This window comes from Podarcis raffonei, chromosome 12 (assembly GCF_027172205.1).
Source record: "Podarcis raffonei isolate rPodRaf1 chromosome 12, rPodRaf1.pri, whole genome shotgun sequence".
Taxonomy (NCBI): Eukaryota; Metazoa; Chordata; class Lepidosauria; order Squamata; family Lacertidae; genus Podarcis; species Podarcis raffonei.
In genome coordinates this window covers 44,925,978-44,936,900 of record NC_070613.1, presented here as the reverse complement: position 1 = coordinate 44,936,900, position 10,923 = coordinate 44,925,978, and the positions used below count along the sequence as shown (strand labels likewise).

General features: G+C 44.4%; 1 non-coding gene across 1 annotated transcript; it reads right to left on the bottom strand.

Moving 5' to 3' along the window:
• Positions 1-10,081: 10,081 nt before the first annotated feature.
• TRNAK-CUU (transfer RNA lysine (anticodon CUU)) lies at positions 10,082-10,154 on the bottom strand. The gene has a single exon. It is a non-coding gene; the product is annotated as a tRNA-Lys (tRNA).
• Between the last annotated feature and the right edge of the window lie 769 nt (positions 10,155-10,923).

The window sequence follows — 10,923 nt, the reverse complement described above, 5'->3', positions numbered from 1 at the left end:
CCATTAGCTAAAGTGGTGCTTCAGGTTAAGAACAGTTTCAGGTTAAGAACAGACCTCCAGAACGAATTAAGTACGTAACCAGAGGTACCACTGTATAGGATCAGCAGGGCCTCACTTGCATTAAGTGTGGTGGCCTCCTCTGATATCTGTTTTATAAATAATAATAATAATAATAATTTTTATTTATACCCCGCCCTCTCCAGCCAAGACCGGGTTCAGGGTGGCTAACAAGCAATAATAAAAACAAGTTGAATGAATACAACTTAAAAACAAGATTAAAATACAACATTAAAATATTTAAAATGTTTAAAATATTTAAATACAACATTTAAATATTTAAAATATTTAAAACCATTTTAAAATGGTTACCCTTGTTTTATGTTAATATTTGGATCGTGTGGCTGGTGGGGTATGTTGCTTGCTTTATATACTGTTCAGTTACCAGTTTGTTAGCCAACTTGAGTTTCCTTAGAAAAAAAGAGGGGATGGAAACTTGGAAAAACAGAGTAAATAAATAAATTAAATAGTATTGGTGGCAAACTGATTTCAATACCAGTGGTGGCTGGTGCGAATGGGACTGGTGAGGTGGAAAGGAGGGAGGTCAATGGTAGGTAGAGCCAACTAGGTTTGTTACCATCCTCTTCCTTGCTGTGTTTTACAAGGGCAGAACTGAGACTAAGGAGAACGAAGCTGAAAGCCACAGTCATTCCTGGGTTGGTTCTAAGTAAGAAGGCAGTCAGATGCCAGCTGGCTGAAGACAGGCTGAAGTTGGTGGAGCAGTGCTCTATGCGCCCTAATGAACCAGCATCCATTGTGCAATGTAATTCTGGGGTTTAAGCTGTACTTCTGGGTAGGTGTAAATGCAGTGAGAAAATATGGGCCTAGTAAACTAGAATAGAACAAACAATTCTCTGTGTTATTCTCGAGACAAAAGAGAAGAAACTGCAGGACGTGTTCAATAGAGAAATAAATGGTCTAAAAGCTAATGCAGAGCTGTTATACACCTGGAATTTCCCAGAGTTAGCTGGGATTTATCCGCCGAAACTAGCATCCGAGCATAATTTCTGAGAATCGGCCAAAATGTGAGTATGACAACCAATGTCAATCTCAACAACTCAACAACTAGTAAATGGGAATAAAATAAATAATTGATCCACACTAACTTAGTTGTCCTGAATGCCCAAATAAATCAATGGAACTTAAGTCAGTTATCACTAACTTCTAACCAAGATTTCTATAAGACCTAACTGCGGCTAAACAACGCAATCAGAACCATGTCTACTCAGAAGTAAGTCCCATTTAACTCAGTGAGGCTTACTCCAGGGTAAGTGGGGTTAGGATTGTGGCCTAACTTAGTCTGGATCCAGCCTGTTACGTATTTTATTCCTGTGTACTTTTACAGTCATTTAAAAAGAAAACAAAATTCATTATATTCAACATGTTCTGCAGCTCATTTTCTTTATCTTCCTCTACCGTCATTGTAAACCGCCCTGTGATCTTCAATATAGAAATTTAATAAATAATAATAATAATAATAATAATAATAATAATGTGGTCTTCAGATCATAACCAATTAGTTTCCTTCTAGTTCATGTAAATACCCACAATTATTTCTTTTCAATTATGTTGATCTTTGCTTCCTTGATAAATGTGCTAATGATCTCGAGGGGGACAGTGAACAACCTTAATTCATGCTAATACCCTTTACTATTTTTAGCTAGTTCTTCAGTCTAAAATTTGCTCTGATTGTGCCTCCCTAGATTTTGTATAGATTGTATATTGCTCTTCTGCCATCCCACTTTCCTGCAATACAGGAAATATACTCCAGTCGAGTCTGTTCCCCTAAATCAATAAGTGCTACCTAAGTCTCATTTAGAATTTCTAATCTTTTCTCTATCAATATTTGAATTGCGAGAAAGGCTTCTTTCGGTACTCTTATTGTACGAAAACCTAATTGATCTTACCTTAAGTGGTCATTGAATCTCTTACTCGCAGCCTGGAAAACTTTCAAACTGAAGGTTGCTTCAAAGGTGGTAACATCAGAACATTGAAAGCTGCCTTCAGACTGAGACAGACTGTTGCTCCATCAAGTTCAGTGTTCTCTACGGTGACTCTCCAAGATTTCAAGACATTCCCAGCACTCTTTGGACATGTCAAGGATTGGACCTGGGGCCTATAAAATGCAATGTCTGGATGGCGTTGTCTCATGGCCCAACCTTCTCAGTGGTGCTTCTCCATTTGTGGAAGGCCTTCCATGGTGGGGTGAATTGGTTATTACGATTATGATTGTGCTTATTACCTTTCAAGAGGAACTTCAAAACATCCCCATTCACCCAGCCCTTTTGATGACTAAAAGATACCATTTCTGACAACAGTATTAGCTGAGAGAGTCTGTGACCATTTTAATTTAATTCTAATTGTAATGTTTCCTTTTCTGATTAAAATGCAAGTGGAAGACAAATTGCTGGCTTCCTTGACTGGCAAATGTTTTCCCACGGATTTCGCTCCTACTGAGCAAAGTCTTTCCTTGCCAGGGCTCCACTCCAGACCAGCTTCAGAGTCCCCCAGTGGGGTGTCCCCGAGACTGGCCTGGGGTGCCTTGGCAGCGAGAAATGGCAGGTCCTGGAAAACTTGCCAATGCATGCAATCCCTGGCTGCCAAAACAGCAATTTCAGCTCAGGCCGTGGGTGGGTGGGGAACGATGACAACGGACATGTCCATGGACTGGGGAACTCCCATCTGAGGATCTGCCAAAAACACAGACTTGTCTTCTAATTTGAATTATATCCTCTGTATTATTAAAGGGGGGGGTCACAGAACTACATGAAATATCTAATTCTTCCCTACTTGTGCAAGGTCAATAGTTCCATGCACAGTCCTATAGATGTCAAGTCAGAATTAAGTCCCCATTGAGTTCAATGTGGCTTACTCCCACAGACCCTCCAAGTGTCCCTATTTTCCAGGGACAGTCCCAGATTTACAGAAGCCACCCAGGTTTCGAATTTGATCCCAGAATGGCTCGCTTTTCCTTAGGACGTCCCTATTTTCACTGAAGAAATGTTGGAGGGTATGCAGTTATCTGTCCCCCACAAGTCAAGGAGGTAAAGTAGCTATACAACCTTTAGAAGATATCTGAAGACAGCCCTGTATAGGGAAATTTTTAATGTTTAATGTTTTGTTATGTTTTTATATATGTTGGAAGCCGCCTGAGGGGCTGGGGCAACCCAGTCAGATGGCGGGGTATAAATAATAAAATTATTATGGAATTGGGTGTCCTTATTTTCATCGGAGAAATGTTGGAGGGTATGCTCCCAGCAGTGGTGGAGTTAGGTAATTTACAGGAAGTCCCCTGTTGGGATGACAGCATGTATTTTTCTTGCACTCTTATACTACTTTAACAGTCATGGCTTCCCCCAAAGATTCCTGGGAACTGTGGGAGGAATTCAGCATTGCGCCATGTTGATCATTTGGTCAGACCAATTATTTCTGCTTTCCAAATGGAACGATGCCTCCTCATCTGGTGGTTTTTTCAAGCTGATTTCGAGCTGATTTAGGGGTACATAGGGGTACATCGGAGGAAGTGGGGCAAGACTCATTGTGCTAGCAGGAATGATTGTGCCAGCTCCTCCTAGGACCAGAGGCGGAGCTGACTGCTCTGGCACCTGGAGCGACACACATGCTGTGCACTTGGGGGCGGGACCATGGGGGCGGGGCTAGCATCCTGGGAGGGGGGGAGGGAGCTGCGCCGCTTTGCCAGCAGCCTTCCTTCCTTCCCTCTTCCTTTTGACAGCTCGGGGAGGCCCCTCTAGGGAGCACCCTGGGAGCGGGGGGCAATGGCGTGCCGCCCGCCCGTGACTGCCAAGCCTCTCCTGAGCTGTCAGAACGAAGGGGAAAGGGGGGAGGCCACCAGCAAGGCTGCACAGCTCTGCCACTTCCCTTGACAGCTTGGGGTAGGCTTGGGAGTTGTGGGCGCGCTGCGTGCCAAATGTCACTGAAATAAAAAATTTAAGGTCATATATATATATATATATATATATAAAATATTCATAGCTGCATATATAAACCACATGTCTGAAACCCCACAGAAAAAGTCCTGAAACCATTTTGTCCCTCCCAAATTGACCTCAAATATTTCTCTGCAAGGTCGAAGGAAAATGGAAAAGCCTCCCCATTGTCTTTTTGTTCACAAATCCTGTCTTAAGGGTATGTCTGTGTATGAATAGGGGGAGCCTGTGACCTGGCTCAGGAACTAAGTCTTTATCATTACAAAAGACTGGCCAGGCTCCCCAGGTAACCCAATCAAGTGACCATTAACAAGTAACCTGCCAGACAGGAGATAAACAACGCACTCAGATTTCTGTTGTAGACTGCCCTTTCTGTGATGTAGGTATGATGTATGTGGGGGTGGTCTTGAGTTCCAGGGCAGGGAATTTAAAATGTCTATATAAGGGCAGGGACACCTTTGCTCTGGGCCCTCCTCTTTTCGTGCGTGTGAGGGGAACACCCTGTTGCAACAGTTCAATAAAGATCAGGCTTACGAGCTGCTTTGCTTCTCAGTATTCTCTGGTTGGCCTCTGTTATTTTCTCTGAACGATGGAGAACCTACAAAGGACTCTATAAGGGCTCTTGTGTCCCCCATAATGGAATAAGGGCAGATTTTTGTTCATTACATCACCCCCCTCAGTGATGACACCCAGGGCAGACTGCCCCCACCACTCCCCTTCCTCTGCTCCTGCCTAGGGCGACTGTTTAGTTGAATTCTGGTCTGTAGTATGTGAAGTGTGCTGAGTGTTGTGAGAAGAGCCTGTCAGAGAACTAGCGTTCCCAGCACTCTTAACAAGCTACAGTTTCCAGGACTCCTCTGTGAATGTGACCTTAGTTCAAGGCCTGCATTTGGGGTCCTTTCCTGCTCCTTGGGCCCCAGCCTCCTGCCTTAAAATCCTGACTCCCAGATAAATGGTTATGGGATTGCTGCCTTAAGCAGCCTGGTGCCCATGAATCAGATAGGCGCATTGGTTTGCAAACTTTTGACCCTGACATGCCAACAGACAGAACACAGGAAAAGCAGTGGCACAGGCTGCATCCGTAGGTGCAGAGCAACCAAATGGCCTTGTAAAGGGTTTTTGTTTTTTGCTAGGCACTGCGTAAGAGAATCCTGGCCTGGCATGCTGAATTTAACATCTTGAGAGCTGAAGGTCATAAATGCCGCTCTTGATGCTGTGTCTAGGCATCTGGCTGTCGCCCAGGGATGCCAGCGTGTCTATGTGCCAAGAAATCATTACCGCCCCTAACTGATACCAGCAGGACGAGGTAAGTTGGGGCAGGAGGGGGAGGGAAGGACGGGGTGTAATTAGCAGATCCTACTTCCCATTGCTGTGTGAAGTGGGAGGATCTGTCACCCCACTGTCATGACACAAAATAAGCTCATTGTGTGGTGTGACTCAGCTCTTGCAAAATGCTGCATCAGAGAGCCCTGAGATTGCAGCATGAGAACAGAAATGCCGCTGTACGCAGAATATCGACGCGCTGCAGGAAGTGTGGGGGAGAGGGTGCGCAGGCCACAGACGGAGGAAGACTTTTTTTTAAAAAAAAGGGTGGGGACTGCCACGTTCAAAAGAAACACTCCCAGAAAGGGCATATGAAACAGCTGGTCTATCCTAGCTTTCTCATGCTGCAGAAGGACAGCTTTGAATAAGATAAGTCTCTGTGGTTATTTAGCTGCCTCCACTGCAGGCCTAAATGGAATAGGCAGAGAGAGCGAGGGGGAGAGAGAGAGAGAGGCGTCCATGGCTGATAATGCCCTTTGGTAACAAACTCCATTTTATCCTAGAAAACTTTTTCTTTTCTTTTTTGTTCTATCCAAAATTCTGGTTTCATTTTTTTTATTCCCTCCCCCCTTCCTTCCTTTATTTATTTATTTATGTAACATCTTTATTGAAAGTTCAAAAAGTACTTAACCCATACGTGCACCAAACATGGTGAGACACAATCGAAAAAGAGAAAAGAGAAACAAAACCTTTGCAGAAGGGAAAAAACAAAGGGGAGGGAGGGGGGAAAAAACCCAAACTGTATATTTTACAAGGTTGTCATTGTACTTCACCAGATCTTATCCTATTACTGTACAGTATTTGTAAGATTGGATTCCAAACATCATTGAATTTGTTCAGGGCAAGTCTGTGTTTAGATGCAAGTTGTTCATATGTTGCGAGTTTGTGTAAGTCTTCAATCCAATCGTAGAAGGGAGCCGCATTTTTATTTTTCCAATTCATCAGGATCAGTCTTTTTTGCCATGGTCGGGGCATGGAGAGCCCACTCGTATTGTCCTTTCGTAAGGTTCCATGTGCTAGGTATATAATTCAAGATGATTCAATCTGGGTTTTTTATGCTGTGTCTTGTTACATTTTTTAAAAAATCCATTTAAACATGAATGTGATGAATAGCAGTCGCTGGAAAGGACAGGAAGGAAGAGCAGTCTTGTGTTTGGTCCCTGCTCCAGGGTTCCCCACAGATATGTTTGGCCACAGTGAACAGGATGCTGCACTAGGTGGGTGTAATGGGAATTGGGGTTGCTCGTGCGTAAGTTGCCGCTACTCTTGGCAAGGTTGCCTGGTTTAACCTTTCCCTGGCTGCACAGCCCTGACTCCGCGTCTGTCTCAGTCACTGGCAGAATCCGTAAGTGGGCGTTTCCTGAACTTCTTCCAGCATAAAAGTTATTTGACGCCAAGTCTCCGCCTAGCCTCCCTGCGCGGAAGTCTTCTGCGCAGGGTGGGTGTGGCCAGCGGAGGACCTGTGCTCTCCCCGCTGGTCTCTGTCGAAGAGTCCTGGAGCCACCTCTCCGAAGCCCTCCCCTGCTCCCCCTTCTTCCTGGTGTCACGCTGATTTCCTTCCCCAGTGGATGAGTTCCCTCTCTCCCTGCTCCGGCATCGCTGGGGAGCCTTACTTCCACTCTTGGCTCTGATGGCAGTTCCCTGACAGTGGGCCATAGGCCTGATCCAGTGGCACTACTTTTATGTTTTTAGTTTTCAGGGTGGATTTTATCATTGAATATCCCAGGCATGCGGAACCTCTTGCTGAATATTGCAGGTGTTTCAGCCCTGGCACAATGATGCTAAATTCCGCCCCGACTCCCGCTCCTCGCCAAAAAGTAACCCTGAAGGAGGAGACGTAAAAGGATAGGAATGGTGGGATACACGCTGAACAAGCAAGCGGGAGTAACAGCCAGGGCTGATAACTATTAAAATAAAATGAATACTCTGCAAAAGAGCAGCCTCAACCTTATCGAAGCTGGGAAGCTACCGTTTAATTAAAAGAGATATATAATTAAAGCGAAGTAATTAACTGTTCCGTAATTAAATACCCAAATAATAGCACTGAAAATAAACACGATAACATCCTGTTGTCGAGGCAGAATTTATATATACTTTCATTGGATGAATTATTGCCATTGCAACTCTGAGCAAGTTCCCAAGGAAAGAGGCTGGGATTTTCATAAGGGATTTTTTTACTTTGTAAAAGTACTTTTTGGGTCCCCTGGAGTTAAAGAAGCAAGGCCCAGGGTGTCTGGATTGGCTCCAGACTATCTTGCAGAAAGGATTCAAACTCATGCTAGAAATTGAGTATTTATTCTCAATAAGGGATTTATCCTCTGAGGCTCAAAGTAGAAGTCTCTCAGCAGCCATAAGGGCTCACAAAGTCCTGCCATTAATCCTGATCCCATACGAACACCTTCAAATATCAAGGATTTCACATTATTTATTTTATTTTACCCGGCGAGGGAGATACCATGATCCTGAAGGTTCCACAATTATAGCCTATTTATTTATTTTTATTTCATCAACGTATATTCGTCCCTTCCTCCCAATATTTTTATTGCTATTTTATTGTACAGCTTAAATAATTTCCTGTGCTTTCATGACACACTAAATCAGCTGCCTCATTCTGTCTAGGGGCTGGTCCTGTAACAGTCACTTGGAACTCTTGACTCTGCTCAGATACAGTGGTACCTCGGAAGTTGAACAGAATCCGTTCCGGAAGTCTATTCGACTTCCAAAACATTCGGGAACCAAGGTGTGGCTTCGATTGGCTGCAGGAAGCTCCTGAAGCCAATCAGAAGCCACGGAAGCTGCAATGGACGTTCGGGTTCCAAAGAACATTCACAAACCGGAACACTCACTTCCGGGGTTGCGGCGTTTGGGAGCCAAAATGTTCGTCTCGCAAGGCGTTCGACTTCCAAGGTATGAATGTAGAACCAAACCTGCTGCCCCCTAGTGTCTAAATTGTATGGTGGCACTATCCGCAGAAAGAACTTTGGTTGAAACACATTGAGAATTCTCGTCCCCTACTCATGAAATAAATTGCTGCTTTCAAGTACCAACTTGAGCCTGCCTCAACCTTTGCTTGCGCACTCTTTCTTTCTCTCCCTCCCTTCCACCTTCCCGCCCTCCCTGTCCTTTGCAGCCACTTTCGCCATACATTATTTCCATGATTAAACACGATTCATTGCCAAGTCATTCTCTGGGTGCCATGAAATATGCTAATAAAAAGGGGGAGAGGCTCAGTCTGATCTAATTTAATTCTAATACATTTACCCTGCTAATTTAGAACTCATTAATGTAGTCCACACACTAATGGTATTGTTCTTTAAATACATAATTTTGTGTAAAGAGGCACCCGTTTCAAACAGAACATAGGCCAGATATTGAATGCCATAGGAGTTGAATACCAGTATATTAAGATTGTGAAACCTATGAGAAGCTTTAAAAGGAAGTGTACAGTCCTGCCAAGGATAATTAATTAAATTAATTAAAAGGAAGGGTTAATCACATGCTTAACTTTCTCCCATTGGAATCAATGGCACCTGAAAGTGCTCCATTCAATGGAGGGTTGCTTAAGGTAGCAAAATGTAGAATCAAACATTTTCATTTCAGTTATTGTGTCCAAAATGATTGTATGGATACCCTCCTCATCACCAAGCCATGCATTGTTTGCTCTGTTGAGAGTTAAACAAATTCATCACACGTTCCGGAGAGAACTCTACCACGGAAAGAGAGACCAAGCTATTAGGTATCAATCAGGATGTGTGGTGCAGTGGTTGGAGTGCTGGGTTCAAATCTCCACTCTGCCAAGAAGCTCACTGGGTGACCTTGGGCCAGTCACTGCCTTCTCAGCATGACATACCTCACAAGGTTGTTATGGAGATTAAATGAGGGAGGGAGGGAGGGGGGAGAGACCATGTACACAACCTATAGCTCCTTGGAGAAAAAGGCGGGATATAAATGATGATGGTGATGATGATGTTAGTTTCTGTTTGCCACTGTGCAGTGCCCTTGGAGTTACAGGACTCTGTTTACATTCCTGGGATTCCAGGCTGTTGGAAGTCTCATGGAAGAGAGCAGATGGATGTGATGTTACTGGTTTCCTGTTCCTTTGTTGTTCAGTTGCTCTCTGCTCTCACAGAGAGAGGATGTATTTCTTTTCTGCCTGCGTAGCTTAGTAATAAAACTCCTAGCAATATAGCCCATACTATCTCGCCTCTTCCCTGTGATGGAAACTCTGCTGAATGGGGGATGTGCCTGGAGCCTTATCAGAGGCTCAGGTCGTTAATCACGTCAGAGGCGATTCTGAAGGACTCGACCGGAGGGAGAGTCGCTCAGTCAAACGCAGATTCCGACAGATGATACCTGAAGGAGCGTCTCCACCCCCATCGTTCAGCCGGTACACTGAGGTCCAGCTCTGAGAGCCTTCTGCAAGAAGCCAAGTTACAAGGAACCAGGCAGAGGGCCTTCTCGGTAGTGGCACCTGCCCTGTGGAATGCCCTCCCACCAGATGTCAAAGAGAACAACAACTACCAGGCTTTTAGGGAAGCTTTTAATGGATGATGGATTACTGTATTTTAATATTTTGTTGGAAGCCACCTAGAGTGGCTGGGGAAGCCCAGCCACATGGGCGGGGTATAAATAATAAATAAATAATAATAATAATTGATAATGCCTCTATATTTACCATGGAAACATAGCATGTTGTAGAGTTGGAAGGGACCACGAGAGTCGTCAAGACCAACCCCTGTGATGCAGGAATCTTTTGCCTAATGTGGGGTTTGAACCCACAGCCCTGAGATTAAGAGTCTCGTGCTCTACCGACTGAGCTATCCAGCCATGCACCAATCAAAACACAATGATAACCACACTCATGATGACTACTTCCTGCTCAGAACTCATATCCTGACAAACACAATACCCAAGGAAGCTGCCAGGTGGAGCACCAACTCATCACTTTCCAAACTGCAAAAAGCCATTAAAAAAAGAGAGGCGCTTGTGTTAGAGTGGCAAGTTCATTTTAACTGTGCGGAAGGCATTTGGTATGCACTCAGGTGCCTTCCACACAATAGTGACAGTCTGGAGACACCTTACGAAAAATAACATTCAGCTACTTTTGGCATATTTTGACACCACAATCCTATATACATGTCTACTCAGACAGATCCCATTGAGTACAACTGGCTATAAGTGCATATAGCCAGGATGATGAATCCATGTTCCCGCAGATGTTCATAGATCACAGAATTGTAGCATTGGAAGGGACCCTGAGAAGACTCTTTGTGTGTTGGCTGCAGTGTGTGTCGTGCGAACACTCCCTGAGCTGGGAAGGGGTTAGTGTATCAGCACCCTGCCCATACCAACTGAGATATCTAGGCTGACTACAGTTCTCACTTTGGCCATGCTGGCAGAGGCCGATGGGAGCTGTAGTCCAGAAACATCTGGATCATTGCACCTTCCCTAGGCCTCGTAGGAATGGAGGAGAAACTTGATTCAGCTCAAATTCTAATTTCCGAAACAATATGAAAGCCAAAACACAGCTACCCTTCGAACGGATCACTTTTGTGGTGGAGTTCTCCAGCCAAATCATGCGCACAGAAAGAAATAT